The sequence below is a fragment of the Oreochromis aureus genome, linkage group 15 (assembly GCF_013358895.1).
Source record: "Oreochromis aureus strain Israel breed Guangdong linkage group 15, ZZ_aureus, whole genome shotgun sequence".
Lineage (NCBI taxonomy): Eukaryota > Metazoa > Chordata > Actinopteri > Cichliformes > Cichlidae > Oreochromis > Oreochromis aureus.
Window position 1 is genome coordinate 38,993,114 of NC_052956.1, and position 18,933 is coordinate 39,012,046.

An 18,933-nucleotide genomic window follows, 5' to 3' on the forward strand; every position below is an offset into this window, starting at 1 on the left:
TAACTCCCACACACTCCTCCTCCTGTGTGTGTGTGTGCATGTGCCTGCACACACACAGGAGGTCTTACCACATACAGTATTCAAACTGTTACAGGCGCACAAATAAGCACACGCACACAGTATGACTGTGACCTTTGCAGGGTGACAGCAGGCTGAATCATCATTAGATAATAGATAAGGAAAGAGGGGAGCGGTAAACATGATAATCATGATTATTGTGGTACTGAAAGAGATAAGACAGTTTCATAAAAACTATTATTACTATTATTACTACTACTAATAATAATAATGATACTGGTGAAGAAAGGAAAACTACAGCTAAATATCTGGTAAACATTAATTCCCATGGCAAGACATGAAATTGTATCGAAGAAGCAATCTGTGTGTTTGTTTACATGGACACCAGCTGTTCTGTTTTTTTAAATAAAGAATTTTAATAGGATTTTATTTTGTATCTGCACCATATAAGTTTTCTGTGAGCTGAAGCATCACCTAGTTGTGATCTTTTTCTAAATGTAAACCAGTTTTTATTGCATAAATCTGACCATTTATCACTTCATCCTAAACAAGTAGCCTTGTCATCTAAACCTGACCAAATAGAAAATGAAAACTAAAATTAACTTGTAAGGCATCACAAATTAATCAAGTAGTTTTATCCCCAAACTTAACAAAACGGCAAATGAAAATAAAATTTGACTCTGAATGAAAGTAACATTTGTTGCAAGTACTAAAAAGTGTGAAACCTAATCCATGCATTTCCACTGAGAAAACTTAGAACCACTGGCATCTTTGGCAAGTGAAGGGAATTCCACAGGAAATTCAGTTTCACCCAGTTTTTCACCCAGAGAGCAGCTGCGCACTTTTTCATCCAGACCCTACAGATGGATGGTTGTCCCAGCAGATCATGAGTTTTTGAAATACGTTTGCAGTACCAGCCTGTCTGACACCAGCACTCGTGCCATGTTCAAAGTCACTTAAACCACCCTTCTTCTCCATTCTGAAGTTTAACTTCAGCAGGTCGCCTTGTCTACACTGAGTTGCTACTTTGTGATTGCTCGATGAAATATTTAGAGTTACAAACTGTCTAAATTCTTTCATCTGTAATAAAATGATCAGCGTTGCTGCTTTACCAGGTGTAACAATTAAGTTTAACATCCAGGCATCCATGAAAACAGAATTTATTACATTTAACGAAGTTAGAAGTTAGCAGGAAGTTAGCTCGCTAGCTTCCACCTAAGCATGATATAGCATGTTCTGACTGAGAGATTTCTGACACATTCAAACGTACAGCTCTGCTATCACTTCCAACATAAATGAAGACAGAAAACTAAACAGCAGTGACGTTTGTAGGGTTACTGAAGTTGGGCTAGCTGGTATATAATGATGTGCTACGTGATCGCTAGCGACACAGCTATGTTAGCATAATATAAACAGTGAAGCTGGAGGATGAACGCTAACTTTTTTCCACTGGATCAAAGTTAACGTGAGGGTTCCTGATGGTTAGGGACAAATGCAATCGCATGGCAGGATGCTGTAAACGGACCAAACTTCAGTCAGGAGAACAGCTGAGATAATCCATCCACAATACCAGGTTAGTCATTAATATACTGCTGCATGGGCTGGGCTGTAGTTACAGCGTAAGGGTTTAAAAACTGAGCTTTAAAATGAACAGTGGTGATAAAAACCCAGAGAGGCCGACAGGGATCACTGACTGTTTTTATGGGCTTGTTGAGATTAAACAGAACAAGATACAAAGAATTAAAACATGTTAAAAACACAACAGCCTTAATAAACTCAGAGTAGTTTGGACCCGGAAGCAGGATTCATCACGTCATCACTGGACTCAGAAAGTATTAACTTTCATTTCACTGTTATGCAGATGATTCACAAATCTATCTCAGCCTCAGAAGGAATACCGCAACCCGTTTGGAAGTCTTGTTGGATTGTCGTGCTGACATAAAATCATGCATGGTGTTAAACTTCCTCAGTCTCAATGAAGAAAAAACAGAAGTGGCCCTTTGAAAAACAGAAAATCTGATAGTGGTTTAAACAAATAAAAGCTGTTGTTAGGTGAGGTTTGTTTTCAGCTGAGGTCCAGAACGTGGCAGCTCCTGACAAGTACATGCAAGTTTGGTTTTGTACCAAGAACCAGATTGAAGGACTGAGCCTGACTTTGGAATAGCCTGCCCCTTCACATTAGGATCTCATCAACACTTGACATCTTCAAAACTAAAATCTAAATTCCTCGTCATTTAAACCAGACTGAACCCGGGCTTCTTCTGTTCATCTGTATGGTTTTTGCTTTCATCCTGTTGTTTTTATTTTTAATGTTAAAAATACCTGAGTAAAACTACATGCAACATATGCTTTTAGTGTGATTTGACGCCACTTATTTTCCATTTAATGACTTTTTTCACCTTGTTTGAAATCCTCCATTTCTTCAGAGGGGAAACTGAACACATGCAGGCTGCAGTGAAGCTCGACCAAATTCTGAACCCTGTCCAACACGAAGCTTCACCCTGAAGCATCTTGATGGACTCAGTGGTTTGTTTTATTGTGAATCTGATTAGAGGCAGAAGCACTTAACAGCTCAGATTACTGCTGACTTTCATTAGCATGTTAATGTATCTGTAAAATGAGATGACAGAGCTGCTCATCAGCATTTCACAAAACATGCGATTCAGCCCGTGCAGAGACATCAGTCATTATATCCGACATGCTCGGCTTGCAGCTCAGGTGTGTGCTCACTTTGAACTCTGATTTATGTTGAAGACAACCTGGATCGATGTGTTCTTACTGACTGAAAACATATAATGTTCCTCTAATGTGCACTTTTTTAATCTTGTACTTTAATTGCCTGGTTCCATTGTGAGCATTGGGCGGTTTGTACAAAAGTAGGCAGGGTATAACTGTGACTCATCGTACTGAACGGAATAGCTCACATTTGTACAGTTGTCAATAAAATTAATGAATTATTGCAAGTCATGAGGTGGAGAACTGAATCAGCAGGTTGGCTACCAGAGGGAGACACAACAGGGCTAAAGCTTCATTTAAGGATCCAAATGTTCATATTTTTATTTGTTTCTTGGAGCACAAATGCTGAATTTTCATCTCTCCAGTTTTAGCACCTAGTTAAGTTTCTACAGCACAGTTTATAGTTAAAATAGCAGTCGAGCTTTTTATTTATTTACTTCTGTAGCTAAAATTATGAAGTTAAAGCTGGCCAAAATTACATTTCAATAAACAATTGGAGTAAAAACTTGAAATTTATGATTAAACATGTTTTTCCTTTACTTTGTCTTTGAGACATGAAATAATTTTGAAACCACGTGTGGCGAGAGAGATGCACTCTAACCTCAATGGCGGATGTCAATCACAATTTGTTAGTGAGTGATCCCAGATAAAACATAGAATGACCAATATTTTCATAATAGGTTTGTTTCATACAGTATATGATCCGATCTGAGTGACTGAGCCCATAAACTCAGCTGGAAAGTAGTCAGTCCTTTTGCAATCACATGCTGTATTAAAAAGAATTCAGATTTAAGGCATTTCCACATTTTTCAGACCCAGAAGCTTCCTCAATATTTTATACACCCTATGATTATTATTAACTATAAGAGATCCCGTCTGGATGAATAAAATAGTCTGAAAAAGAAATGCAGCGGGCTCACACTTGGTTTGATGAATCAACAGGATGCTATTTGTTGTACAGACTCTGTACAAAGACACAGACATCTGATGGTTCGATACTACAGAGCATGAAGTAAACAGGAATGTGAAGTATGAGAAGTATGAAGCACACACGCGCCACAGGAGCCTATTGAAAACCAACTGTCACTGTTTCTGGTGTTTAGTCAGCTTAATTACTGAACTTGACTGACCTGCTTGGAAGGAATATTTCCAGTTCAGTTTCACAAGACGATGTATGTATGTCATACATGGTGTGGTGACATCACATACACAGGTATGCATACCTGGGTTTCATGCAAAGAGCACAGTGTATCCTATTACAATCACAGAATAACTTAAATGTGTAGAATATAAGTGAAATTAGTCAAAGTTAGGCTGCAAAACTGCAACATGGCAATAATTAAAATGTGAACTAAGACTTATTGGACTCTGGACTCAATACCGTCAATTAGCTGACTTAAAATGTAATACAAGTAAATAATCCATCCATTTTATTAACCATTTTTCCAAGTCAGAGTCATGAGGGTGCTGAAGCAAATTCCAGATGTCCTCTGTTCCTTCGATTATGAGGGGCAAAACGTACAAATTCAAACCTATAACAGAAACAAATATTATATTTCTACGTGTCACCAGTGTTTGGAAAAGAGCATTCATAGAAATAAAGAGCAAAATTTAATTTTTGAACATTGATGGGACACTTTTAGTCAAGGTGAAACGCTGAGAAAGCTCGTTATCATCACCTGATGAGTTCGTACTGCAGCTTTCTGACCAACTATAGTACTTTCTGGTTATAAACATATATAGTTGGAGATGGAGACTTTAATGGTAACGTCTATGTGATATCACCACACACTGGCTATTTAGTAGGCTGAAAAATAATTTAGACAGGTGTCATTGTCTACATCTTATGTTAAATATGTATTAACACTGCTTAATAAACTCTTTTAATCCTCAAGCTGTTATTTGACAAAGAAGAAGAAGATCGGAAGATTTTTTTTATTTTTTTTTTGCTTCATTTTACTTTGTCAGGCTTTCAGTAAATTATATGAAACTTACTGAAATGAATTTTGATGTTTCTTATCTGTTGGAGCGAGAATGTTTAATCATGACCCAAAAGCTTCTTGAAGCTGTAAATCAGTATGTGGACTTTTTCCTCAGCTGCATGACGTAAATATAATGACTGGGCAACATGTGCGCTGTTGTTTCGGACTTTTTGCACGCTCCACTTTAATCTTTGAGTAAATCTTCTTATGTGTACTCTGGACTTCAACACCTGCATACAGCTGCAGGAAATTCCAATCATTTGTGTGGCGCAGCAGCTAAAAATAATCTCAGAGGCCTCAGAGCTCCAGCCAAACAGTCTGCAGGAAAAAATACGCTCGGTTCTAACAACTGGAAATAGTTCAGAGTGTGCTGGGAGGGATGGAAGAATCACGTGAACACAGGCTGTGGTCCACGTCATTTGTTTGGTCAATTAAGAGAACAAGCGAGCTGAAAACTGTCAGGTTTTATTTTTATTTTCAAACTACTTCTGCTGTCAGACCTCCACAGAAACACCACAGATGTTCTGGCAAGTGTCTCCATGTAAGGACACAAAACTGTTGCTCCCATTAGTGGACAGTATGTGTCATGCAGGCCATGCTCTGCATTGTTTGAATTCTATGGTGGGAGTAAAAAACAAGACACAAAGGACAGACGTGTGTGTGTGTGTGTGTGTGTGTGTGCGGGTGTTTATCATTACCAGAATGCACTGAAGGTTGTGACTGCACCCGACTTGCTGGAGAGGAGTTTTAGCTCGTTTTTGAGATGATGACATGATGTCTGGACTGTCTCACAGCTCAGCCGTGTTAAACTGGTAAACAGATAAAGTGGAGTTTAAGCGCTTTTTGATATATCCAGTCTTGCAACATTGGACAGTTTTCTCCTATAAGAGTTTCTTCTTATTTATTTATTGTCAGTGAGAAACAGCGGGATAGATGTGAGGCAAAGATCTGGTGAAAGGAACAGGAAGGTGCTTTAAAAAAATCACATGATCCAACCTGAACATTTATGTTTCATCAAAAAATAAAGTTCTACTATTAGATAGCTGTCAGAGGATTCAAGCTTGTAGCAAACATCAGGAAATAGTCGGCTTCAGATACATTCCCACTATTTAAAATATTTTGCATGGTTTATGTGAGGGAGCCAACCGGAAAGAGCATATAAGGCTTAAAGGCAGGAGAAGACAAGAAGTAATGATTCACTGCCATAGAAAAGCAAACAAATTCAGTGACTTGTAGAGAGGACACCACAAATGGCCACATCCAGAGTTTCTCTGACTACCAATGGGACCAAAACTGATATGTGAGTGGGTGGTAAATGCATGCAAGGGTTATCTGCACAACTGAAGCTTGGGATGTCCATTATAGCAGCTGACCATCCACTGAAAAGTGATGCACAGCAAACTGTTTGCTTTTGAGGTGGATGGGTCTCCAGGAGCTTTAGAGTAAGGAGGCTTGATTCTCACATGGACCCCTGTTGGGTAATGTCTGCACAGAATTCAAAGCAGATATTAAGACCAAAAACGGTCCTACTTTTGAAACACTAAATGCTTAAATGCAGGGATTTATGCATGAAAATGATCTGAATGTTCTGTCCTTCCCAGACATTAGGAACACAGGGGATGGGATGGTGTTTATTTTCTGGTAGAGTCTTTGTAAACGTGCAGTCTGATGCAGCTGACGTGCTGCACTTCAATCTGCAGCATCACAACAACAGAAACAATGTGTGGTATTTAAGCATTTTCAGATGCCTGAATACCAGAGTGAGACTGAAAGTGTTTCCTCTAATTGTCTGACAGTTCCAGCTTCTTCTGGACAGGCTGGCCTGTACTGAACAAACTGGTCCGTGTTGGTCAGACAGGCTCCAACAGGAAAACAAATTAAACTGGATTAATCGGTGCTCCCATCTTTATGTACTGTGCAATGTAAGGTAAAGTCTTCACACAGAGATGTGAGGAGGTTTGAACTGAGCCCAGGACAAACTGACTGTTTGGTTGAACGGTTGGACTGATGGTCCAAACACTGGAAGGTCAGAGTGAAGAAACTGTTGTTGATGTTTTTCTGGTGAATTTCAAAGGAAAATCTGTCAGCTGGAAAATGAAATTCCCCTCAGAGGTATGCTGGCTGAAATCATTTCCTAACGGTCACACACCCCCGCCCCCCCTTTCCCGCTTCAACACAAACACTCCTCCCTCCCTCTCTGTTGTCTCTACCCGGCTGCATGTGTTTCTGGGCGTTAGTTTAATTCCACTAACGTCAGCTGTATGAGGAGGAGTTGGTCATTATGATGATTACACAAAACAGGGAGGAGAAAGGAGTAATCAATGAAGGAGGCCCAAAACAGTGAAAGGAGGTGGAAACAAGAAAATGTTAACAAACAATAAAAAAGGAGAATAAAATATGAAGAAGGACAGGATTTGATAGTGGATATGAGATAAATCAGAATCAGAAGACTTTATTTATCCCCAAGGGGCAATTAACAAACAACCGAGCAGCATGACGTTGAAGATAAGGACAATAAGAACAGGCAATAGGAGTGAAATAATAAATACACAGAATATACAGTTTTAAAATTACACAGTTTTAAAATTAAAGTGACTGAAGGTGAATGAAGTGTCAGTAGTGTAGGAAGAGTGTAGTTTATCTTTCTGGTGTGGGAAATGTTCTTATCGGCTGGAGTTAAAAAGCAGAGTGGCTTTGGGGACAAAGGTGGCTCTCCTCCTCTCAGTCCTGCAGGAAATGCAGCGGAGGCGTCGCCCAGAGGGGAGCCATTGAAATGCGGGGTGAAGAATGTGAGAGGGGTCGTTGATGATTTTGGCTGCCTGTCTAAGGGCCTGTTGGCTGAAAACCTGTGCCAGAGTTCTGACAGGCAGCCCAATGATTTTAGAGCCCACTGATGCCGTGTGCTGCAGTCTGTTCCTGTTCTGAAGGCTGAGAGAGTGGAACCAGCAGGTGATGGGGTCATAAGGTCATGATGCTTTCCAGGAAGGCATAGTAAAAAGTCATCATGATGGGTGTGCTGACTCCAAAGGAGTTGAGTTTCCTAAGGAGGTATAGCCGTTGGTGGCACAGTGTTGGCAGAGAATTTCAGGAGGTTGTCAAAGATGGTTCCCAGGTATTTGTACTCCTCAACTACCTCCACTGGCTTCCCGTGGATGGTGGTGGTGACTGAAGCAGCCAGATCCCTCTGCCTACTGGAGAAAGTCACCACCATCTCTTTGGTTTTGCTCACGTTAGACCACTCTACAAACTCCTGAAGAACAGGCCCGTGGTGTTGTGAGGCCCTGACAGCAGTGACAGGAGAACTGTGTCGTCAGCATATTTAACCAGGTGACAGTTGGGCTGTGTGGATCTGCAGTCATCGGTGTAGATGATGAAGAGCAGGGGGGAGAGCACACAGCCCTGGGGGGAGCCAGTGGAGGTGGAACGGAGACCGGAAAGAGAGTTGTTGACCTGAACTTTCTGAGTCCTGTTGGTCAAAGAGTCCAATATCCACAGGATTAGCTGATCATCCAGGTGAAATCGGGAGGAAAGTTTAGTGGCCAGGATATGAGGCTGCAGAGTGTTGAACACTGATGAGAAATCAGCGTGAATAAAGTGGATAAAGAGCAGGTAAAAAATACCCTGGAGAAAATAAAGAGATACAAAATTACAAAACACATTGAAAAACAGTAGAAAACTCTATGAACATATTCAGTGAAACACTAAGATCTTTGGCTTGGAAGTGACTTTTATTGCATTTAGCAAGCAATAAATTACAGATATTTATTGATTAGGAATTCCTACATTACTGCATTTTTGGTTAATAAGCCACCAGTTTCTCTTCCAAACTCAAATCCTCAAAGTCTTTGTCTTTGTCACAACTACACACACACACACACACACACACACACACACACACACACACACACACACACATGCATCCTCTGAGGTGTGAAGTCTGGTTTTTGCATTTTGGGTCCATCAGGTGATGACTGGAGCTGTTGGATTTCACACCTTTCATGTGTGAGAGCTGTTTCAGTGACTGCTCCCACCCACCTGCTGCTTACTGGTTTATACTGGGAGACATGACTACTGTTTGCTGCTCAGTTTATTAAAGTATGCTTGCTAATAAATGAATACAGACAATAGTACCACGAGAGTATACAATTAAGAATTAATCTTTAAAGCTATGGAAATGTAACGCTGATGTTTGCTTCAGAGTGAACATGAGGCAGGTAAATAAAAACTTTTTGTGAGCATTCGAGGAAAAAACAAAACAAAAAAACCCACAAGAACTTTGAAACATGTTGTCATTCGTGAGGCCTGAGAATAAACTCGACACCTGATCATCCCCTGGCACCATTAGAATATCACAGGAACTAGACTAGACTACCTAATCACAGCTCCTTTCAGAATAGATCATATGAGCCGTATATAAGCTTGTATAAGTGAAAATGTCTGGCTAATCTCATGCAGGTGTTTTACAGTGGAACTATAATTCTGTTCGTAGTATTTATGTTCTAAGTCCAAACGTACGAGTTCTCCTTCTTGGTAGCATAAATTAAGCATATTTGTCACAACAGGACAAACGTGCCTGACTGACCTGAGCCCAGTAGGGGGGGAGGGGGGTGTTAGACAAAGTGATGAATGAAAACAAAGTGGTGCAACTTCTGACCCCCCTGCTGATGAGGAGCAGGTCAGCTAAGACGTTCTCACACTGTCCTCCTGCAGCTTCACACCTCCATAACACACACACACACACACACACACACACACACGCACACTGGCTTAATGCCAAAATATGTGACCTGATTTTTGTCTCTAAAATGATTTTAAGTCTCCATGGTGACACTGTTTGGAAAGAAAAAAAAGATAAACCTACAACATCAAGAATCAGAATCAGAATCAGAATCAGAAAGGGTTTTATTGCCAAATGTTGAGCAGGTTTACAACATTAGGAAATTGCTGCGGTACTTAGTGCAAACATACTGTTATACAACTCTTAAATAGACATAAAAATAAGAATTAAAAGTGCTAAGTAGATAGATATATACATGAGTGCAGGTGGTGATCAGGTCCAAACATGGAATGATGCAGTGAACACAGTGTAGGGTCATGTGTTAGTGGTGGGAACAGTCATGTGGTTATTGTTCATGAGTCCAACAGCAGAGGGGAAGAAACTGTTCTTATGGCGAGAGGTTCTGGTGCGAATGGACCGGAGCCTCTTGCCTGAGGGGAGCAGGTCAAACAGACTGTGTCCAGGGTGAGAAGGGTCAGCTGTGATCCGAGCTGCACGCCCCAGTGTCCTGGAGGTGTACAGGTCCTGCAGAGATGTGAGTCTGCAGCCAATCACCTTCTCAGCAGAGCGCACAACACGCTGCAGTCTCAGTTTGTCCCTGATAGTGGCTCCAGCGTACCACACGGTAATGGAGGAGGTGAGGATGGACTCGATGATTGCGGTGTAGAATTGCATCATCGTCCGTGTTGGCAGGTTGAATTTCTTCAGCTGCCTCAGGAAGTACATCCTCTGCTGGGCTTTCTTTATGACGGAGGTGATGGTGGGCTCCCACTTCAGGTCCTGGGTGATGGTGGTACCCAGGAAGCGGAATGAGTCCACAGAGGTGATGAGGGTGTCAGTCAGGATGATGGGGGGTGGGGCTGTGTGCTTCCTGAAGTCCACAATAATCTCCACTGTCTTCTGGGCATTCAGCACCAGGTTGTTGTGGCTGCACCAGGACACCAGACGTTCAACCTCCCTTCTGTAGGCAGACTCATCCCCGTCCGAGATGAGTCCAATAACGGTGGTGTCATCTGCAAACTTGATTAGCTTGACAGACTGGTGGGTGGAGGTGCAGCAGTTGGTGTACAGGGAGAAGAGCAGAGGAGAAAGAACACAGCCCTGAGGGGAGCTGGTGCTGATGGTCCGGGAGTCCGAGACATTCTTTCCCAGCCTCACATGCTGCTTCCTGTCCGTCAGGAAGTCAGTGATCCACCGGCAGATGGGATCAGGCACATTCATCTGGGAAAGCTTGCCTTGGAGATGGTCTGGAAGGATGGTGTTGAAGGCAGAGCTGAAGTCCACAAACAGGATCCTGGCGTAGGTTCCTGGGGAGTCCAGATGCTGCAGGATGAAGTGTAGAGCCATGTTGATAGCGTCGTCTACAGACCTGTTGGCTCTGTATGCAAACTGCAGGGGTCCAGGAGGGGGGCCGTGAGGGTCTTGAGGTAGGAGAGAACCAGGCGCTCAAATGACTTCATGACCACAGATGTCAGAGCCACAGGTCTGTAGTCATTTAGTCCAGTGATCCTTGGTTTCTTGGGGACAGGGATTATGGTGGAGGACTTGAAGCAGACAGGCACATGACATGCCTGCAGTGAGGAGTTGAAAATGCCAGAAAACACTGGGGCCAGAAAACACTGCAAGTCCACACAACCCTCAGTCCCACTTCAGGTGTCTGAATCAACACTGTGCCTGAAAATCTCACACTGACTGTGACCTGATGGCCCTGAGAGTAAATACCGCCTGTTCTCACTGCAGTATGTGGAGCCAATATGCCATAATGAATTTATGAAATGATGACATGATTATAATGTATTTTATTAGAAGAAGCAGTTTATGATTGATTGATCATATTACTCCACAGTTTGATCCTCATTGATACAGAAACTGTCACGTTCCCCTGGCTGCCACAGATGCTTCCTCCCACTCTCTTTCTTCATCTCTACCCTCAGCTGTGTGTGTGTGTGTGTGTGTGTGTGTGTGTGTGTGTGTGTGTGTGTGTGTGTGTGTGTGTGTGTGTGTGTGTGTGTGTGTGTGTGTGTGTGTGTGTGTGTGAAAGGGCAGGTCTTCCTGGTTTTCCTCGAGATCTACCCCGTTACTGGTTCTGTTGGTTTCATGCCTACCACACCTGACTCTATCAGGTCATCGCCCATCTGTGTAATGTCACTGAATCATTGCCAGGCTGTACAGTTTTAGTAGCAGTGTAGATGTTCAGCCTCATCCTGTTCTTTCTTGTTGATCTTTGCATCTTTGCATTACTTGCGATAAAGTAATCAGATTACATGTTTTAATAATGCAGTAATTCAATGTGTTAAGCTTGATTTAGACTTTGGTTATGCTGTGACCAGAAACCCGTCTTAACCCTACGCTGCACCTACACGCCATCAAGTCATCAAGTCGAACTGATGTGTGAGTAAATACCTCCTTATCTCACTGCAGTGTGTGTATCAGAGAGCTGACAGCTGACTCAGAATGCATTTATAAAACGATGACATGACTACAGTGCATTTTATCAGCAGCTGAAGTTTATGACTGACTGATTATATTATATAGATTCCACAGGTGCCACAGATCCATGCTTCCTCCCACTCCCACTTTCATCATAAACAAAACAAATTTCCCACGTGTGGGACTAATAAAGGTTATCTTATCTTATCTCTACCCTCAGGTGTGAGTGTGTCTTCCTTGTCCTCCTACAATGTATCACATCACTGGTTCTGCTGGTTTCATGCCTGCCACACCTGCTGCTATCAGGTCATCGCCCACCTGTGTATTTAATGACCGGATCAGTCCTTGAATCATTGCCAGACTGTACAGTGTAAAAATCGGCGTACGACACCCACGACACAGGCCGTGCATAATGGCGCCATTAAAGTTACAGTTTTGTTGTTACTTGTTACAAAAGTTATCAAGTGGACTTCACTACCGGTGGACTCCAATCCAGATGTAAACCACAGCTGACAGGTGATCAGAGGAAACGTGATGCACCTAAGCTGGATACTTACGTTCATGTTCAGCTTTTTCTTTTTTCTTTTTAAGCAAATCTTTTTCACTTTGACATTATGGGTTATTGTGTGTAGAATTGTGAGGTGAAAATGTATTTAATCCACTTTGGAACAAGCCTGTAACAGGACACAATGCAAAAAGTGAAGCCTTGTTTATGGCAAATAACTGTCTTGTGGCTTTTTATTATTGTTTTGTTTACTTACTTGTCTTGCTGTTAAAATAATTTCCCCTTGTGGGACAAAGTATTTGAATTGAAGTGTTACTGTTAATATCTGCAGTTATCAGTTAAAGGGACGGCTGTTTGTTCTGGTAGGAGTCATTTGTAATCAATAATGAGGTGACCTAAAACTCCTCAAAGCATCTGTATTTGAGAACATTAACACTTCTCCTCAGGAATAATTAAACAGGGATTGAATGGTGTGTGCAGTGAAGCCTTTTGCATTCAGTTATGAGCTGCACAGCATGTTGCTGAGGGCCATCACTGGATAGTGGGCCAGCAGAGGTGAATCAAAAGCAAGAAAGTGAACTACAAAAACAACCAGACCCTCAGGAGGAGCCAGAATGTGGCACCACTGCGACTGCTGTAAGGACCTGGCTATGAGTGGCTGGATGAGCTGTTCCTTATAAACTGCAGGTGGCTGATTAGATGATGAAGTGCAGGTGTGCCAGGAACTGATCCAGCATGAACTGGTGTGTAGCAACGCCCTCAAAACGACCTCACAACTGGAGAGAAACATGCTGACAAAGGGAAAAAGACACTGAGGGAAAAGAGGCACAAACAAACCTGAGGGCACTGTGGCAGAGCTTGTTTTAGACTTGTTTTTGGACTGTCCCAAGGCTGCTTTTAGACTGGAGTTTGACATAATTTGGGTTTGTCATTTTCTCCATTTAAACTCTCGTTTTTAGCCTTAATGTTTACATTTGAAATGAAATGTTTGTCCCAGAGACTGTATAAAAAGATGGCTCACGTGTCAAATCTTCCTTCCACACCAAAATACAGCAGAAGCCTTTTTGATACATTATATTTCATTTATATTGTATTTGAACAGAGAGAAATCATTTATAGGAAATGAACAGTTTATTAATCAAATCATAGAGTTTGAGTACTAAACTCTTTGATGATTAGACGCTGATGAAGCTGGTGGTGGGAGAGGTGAAGCAGGTGGAGATGTGGATGGGGAGCTTTATCTAACCAGGATAAGATGGAGCAGAATGAGGGGCAAGAAAATGTTTCAGCCAGAGTGATGATGGTATTAAATCCGACAGTGTGTGAAATCCATGTAAAGAGTACCAGACTACTCAAGACACATGACTGAATACAGAACTTCTTTGTTAAACTTACACACAGGCCTCATTTTGAAAGTTGATTAAAACTCTATATTTTATCGTCATATTTTTGTAGTATTATTTACTTTTACTGGGCTTACTGTATTGCTTTTAAAGTCAAGGAGTGTTCTATCTTTTTAAAACAAAAGTTTTTGGGTGGTTTTTGTTTTTGTTTTTTAAGGAGACCTGGAGTCTTTTGGTCTTCCCCACAGTTACTCTAAAGCGACAGCCAGAGGGCAAAACTCACTGTGAAGTGGATGGTTAAAACAATTAACAATACACTTATCGTTAGAAACAGAGTCCCAGCTCACTCCAGCCTACATTGATTGTATTACTGTGCCAAACCAAACTCCTTAGAACAACTGCTGTAGGTTAGGGAGCCACAACTTTGCTGTGCTGCCGGGGAAGCTCTCTGCCAGCTTACTGTTTAATAAACAGATTTATTGTTCTGGGAATTATTTTATTTGAAGGTGGCTTTTTTATTGCATGGCCTTCAACCATTTAGTGGCTCTCTACACTGGAACTCAGTAATCAAAGCTTGATCCCTGCTCGAGACCTTCGACATGTCTAAAGAAACGTAGCTTGTTCACTCTCCACCATTCTTCAGCCTCAAAGAAAGGTCTTTGTACACTGGCAAGCACTGTAAATAAAATCCCTGAACTCTGCATTTGAGGTTACCAGTTTCTGGTTGTAATCCTTGACATCCTTAAAATGAGTTCATCTCAGCTCCAAAACCAAGCTAGTAATGTTGCAGATCTTATGGCTGAAGAGTTAAATCTCAGAACTGACTTCTTTTTAAATCATTAGTGTTCTGTGCTGCAAATTTACTCACAGATTTGTGAGAGTGAGCTTTTTAGACTCCAGTGCAGCTCATGTGGTCAAAATGTCATCTAAGCCTAAACAAGCTGGAGATTATGCTTGTCATCAAATTTGAACTTGGAGAACCATCTGCGGTCGCTTACAGGAGACACAAATGTAGTCCGCCCTGTCAGAAAATCCTCACTTCATTGTGTGTGTTTGACCTTTCTCTAATGTGTAGCTCATGCAAACAAAACTCTGGAAGCTGGATAAATGTGGTCAGCTCTGCGTTTACTGTGCAGCTGCCCAGCTGCTGGCCTTTCGTTTTACATCACAGATGTTGCAATTGCTGACGTCCATCAGAGGAAATCTCTGCTCAGGTTCCCGCTCCTGCTTCTGATTGGACCGAGCTGGTATTCTGGGAAACGCAAACCTCCCACGGTGCTTCTCCATCTCAGCAGCTCACCGCTAATGTGCAGCATGAAGATGCAAACGGAGCAGCCGAACCACAACAGGCCAGCATCTCTTCCAGCGTGGCCCGGGAGCCCAGAGACTCGACAGACATGCTGAAAAGACCAGTTTTGTCTGGCACTGAGTCAAAACTCTAAATCTAGAACAGACGTGAAGATTTATCTGTCAATGCTTTATTTGACATCTAATTACAGACTGCTACAATACGCTGTGTGTGCTGTCTTATTTTAAGGCGGACTGACTGAAACCTCAGGTTTCTGCTGATCTTTAAACTGCTTTCTGTGAAATACTGCATGGTGTTTTTGATCCTGTTTTATTGGTGCAATTCTTGCTTTACTGTGGAGGACAACAGCAATAAGCTGAACTCTATTCTGCTCAATATTATTGTTTTTATCTCTTTATAAGCTACAGAACCCAGTTTCCCATAGGGCACCTTGGGAATAAAGCTTCACTTGATGATCATTAATTCATGTTGCTACAGGAGGCAGTCATACTACCTGAACCCTGTGTGTTTTGATCCCAGCCTCCCTGCTGTCAAACAGCTGAGGTCCTTGTGTCTCCAAGAGGGTCTGTCCTTTTCAGAGGTCATGGTGCAGGTAGTTAAAGCTGACCTTTGACATCCAAGTGTCTGCTCACTGTGGTGATAAGTTCTCACAGTCTGAGGTGTCACATCTTCACACCTGCCACACTTCAGTCTCTGAAAGATCTGACTTGCCAGACCTACAGCTGCAGAGAATCAAACCCTCAACCCTCACCTCACCAGGGCACCATACTGAAGAACACCCAACATATCAGAGCAGTTTTCCACTTTTCCAGTTTTTAAATTAGCTTTGGCATTTCTGCATCATGTTCACAAATGGCTGCTTTTTTGCATGAAAGAGCTTTAACCTGTGTGGATCTCAGACCTTGTGAAATAATATGAAATAGTAAAATGTCTCACTTTAAACATTTGATATGTTTCTATGCTTTATTGTGAAGGAAACATGGATTGGATTGTGTTTTTCTTTACATTTTGCAGTGTTCCAACTGTTAGGAATTGCTGTTGTGCATCAAGCTAGCTGAAACCTCCTTATACCATCTTTTACCTCCTTATCAGCATCTTTATCACAGATTTTTATCATGTTTCTTTTTTATGTGAATTTATAAAGTGTTTTTCTAGTCTTACTGACCAATCAAAGTGCTATAGACTGCAGCCCATACATACAGACATACATAGAGAACTTTACTCAATACACTTCAAGCACTTTATCTACTTTTCCTCCACGGCCAGTATAGAACCACCAGTTAACCTACCACGCATGTTTTTGGACCGTGGGAGCAAGATGGAGTCCCCAGAGGAAGCCTACGTAGGCACAGGGGGAACGGGGCCCCACCCGGTTTTTGAACTGGGAAAGTTGTGAGGTCACAGTGTTACCACAGCACCATCATGCTGCCCTAACATATGATTTTATGCTATTGTTTTCTTCATGCCTCATTTAGGACTCTTATGATGTTTAAATGCTATGGTGGCATTTTTCTCCAGTAAGCTGTTTTTTTTCTTCTGTTTTGTTTGCTAATGTTAGTATTTGTTCCAACATTAGTTATGCTAATCTCAGTGACTGGTCTTTATGCAAACTTTAGGATTTAAGTTAGTTTCATTGCTTTTCTTATGCTAACTGAAGTTTTGTGCTTTTATTAATTTAGGATTCACTAGTTTTCATGCTAACGTTTATATAACGTTTATATTATGTTTTCTGCCATTATTTCTATTAATCTTGTTGTGCACATTATTGGTTATGATCATGTCATTTTTTTACTGCTAGTCTCAAAGATTAGACTTAGATTAGACCTTTTTTCTTCTTTTAGCCTTAGATGCATATTGGGGCACTTTTGCGGTTAAAATTGTGTTGATGGTTTTGGTTATATTCAGCTTCTCTCGTCCCCTGAAGCAAAGCTTCTTCTTTTCGTCTCTTCTCTAAGCTGGGCAGAAGCGATATTTCTGTTTAAGAGGATTTAATACATTCAACAAACTGTAAAAGTAAAGATGGAAAAGCAGAACATTGGAGAGAGAAGCAGATTTATCTGTTCCCACTGGAAATTACTCCCATGTTACTACTACTCTACCTCTGCTACCACCATTGCCAGCGCTGCTCTCAGTCAGTAAAAATATGAATGATGACTAAACCTGGGCTGAATAAAATAATCGGTGTTCTTCATTCATGTGGTTGGCTCCCACACCGTTACCATGACAATCAGCATCTCCCAGCCTGGTTGGTGAATAACAATGAGTCCACACAGAACAGCATATATACAGAACCTGCTGTTTGTACAGTACAATGTATGCAGAGGAGCAAGTGTTTGGCATTCAGTAAAATGCTCATTGAAAAGGTTGCAGCAACAAAACAAAATATCAAATATGTGCTTAAATATCAGTACAAGCTGTAACCTACATTTGTGCACACAGGAAGCACTTGTAATGCACGCAGTGATGAAGGGCGAACCGTGACAGAGAGGAAAGCAGCAGCAGGTTGGAGCTGCCGATGGTTGTAGGCAGTTCTGTGGGTGAAGATGCTGAATGTGGGTGACGGTTTCTGTATTACTAACCACAGAGGAAGAAGAGCCGGCGCGCAGCGTCGACATGTAAAATGACAACAAGAAGATAAGCTGCATATTTAATCTCCACTTGGTGGATTCTTTTGATTGCAGGTTTATTTTGGATTGTTTTATAATGTATTTTAATACCAAAAGTAATAATAATTCAAAAAACACACAAAGAGTCATCCTCACTAATCAAGGGTCAAATTATGACACTTTTTTTTAAAGAAATGTCATAAAATCATAAGTGTGATATAACTGTTAGATGCAGGAACACTGTTTCAGGAATAATTATGGATTAAAACTGTGAAAGTTTAAACTAAAGGTGCCTTGAAGGTGAATTTTCCATTAACAGCTGCTGATAAATGCTGTAACCACTCTTACAATTGATAATTGATTTGTGCAGCTGATGTCGGAGGTTCAGTGATGCTAAAACATACAACTGAGTGTCATCTGCATGTATATAAATACTGTGCTATAAAAGGAAAAATAACAAACAGCCCTTCTGATTTATAAAGCTTGTCCTGAGTGTGGCGGTAAAGGAAAGACCATTAGAAATCTAAAAGGTAAACCCAGACATCGTCTGCAGTGATACACAGCTGCACCGTGCGGTCGGAGTTTCAGTTCCTGCTGTGGTCGCCATGTCGGGCGGCTGAGGCAAAATCAGATAAGGGAGTGGAGCTAGCGACACAGAGCAACAGAGTGACGTGTTAGCACGTTCACTTCCATTCTGTGGTCCAGTTTACAGTGTGGGAGGTCAGAGGTCGGGTTTTCCTGCTCACTTGTCATTAGTGTGGTGATGTCAGAGCTAATGAACATTTGTTTGTGTTCACGCCATCCAGACGCCATCAACTGCAGAAGAAAAACACCTCGGCTGACTGTGATTACAGTTTCATCCCAGCTATGATCTCTGTCAACTTTCATCACAAAACCATCCAAACACACCACGCGTGATGTCACTGTGTGATGCACTAGGTTACAACTCTTACTCTGAACTTGTCATAATCACTGTGCAGGTTACTCTTGTAAAGGAGGATATTTAACACAAAATGTGATGAATAACTAAACCTAACCACATGGCTTCACTGACTAAACCTAACCAGCAAGTGCAAATGAAATGACTCATTAGTTGGGGAAAAAAACAAAACACAAAAATCCAAACGGGGTACTCGTCACAGCCATCTGTCTGGAAAACCTGCAACGTACACCCCTGCTAGCCATTCATCTCCAAACAGACTTTGTGTCTAAAACAGGACTTTTAAC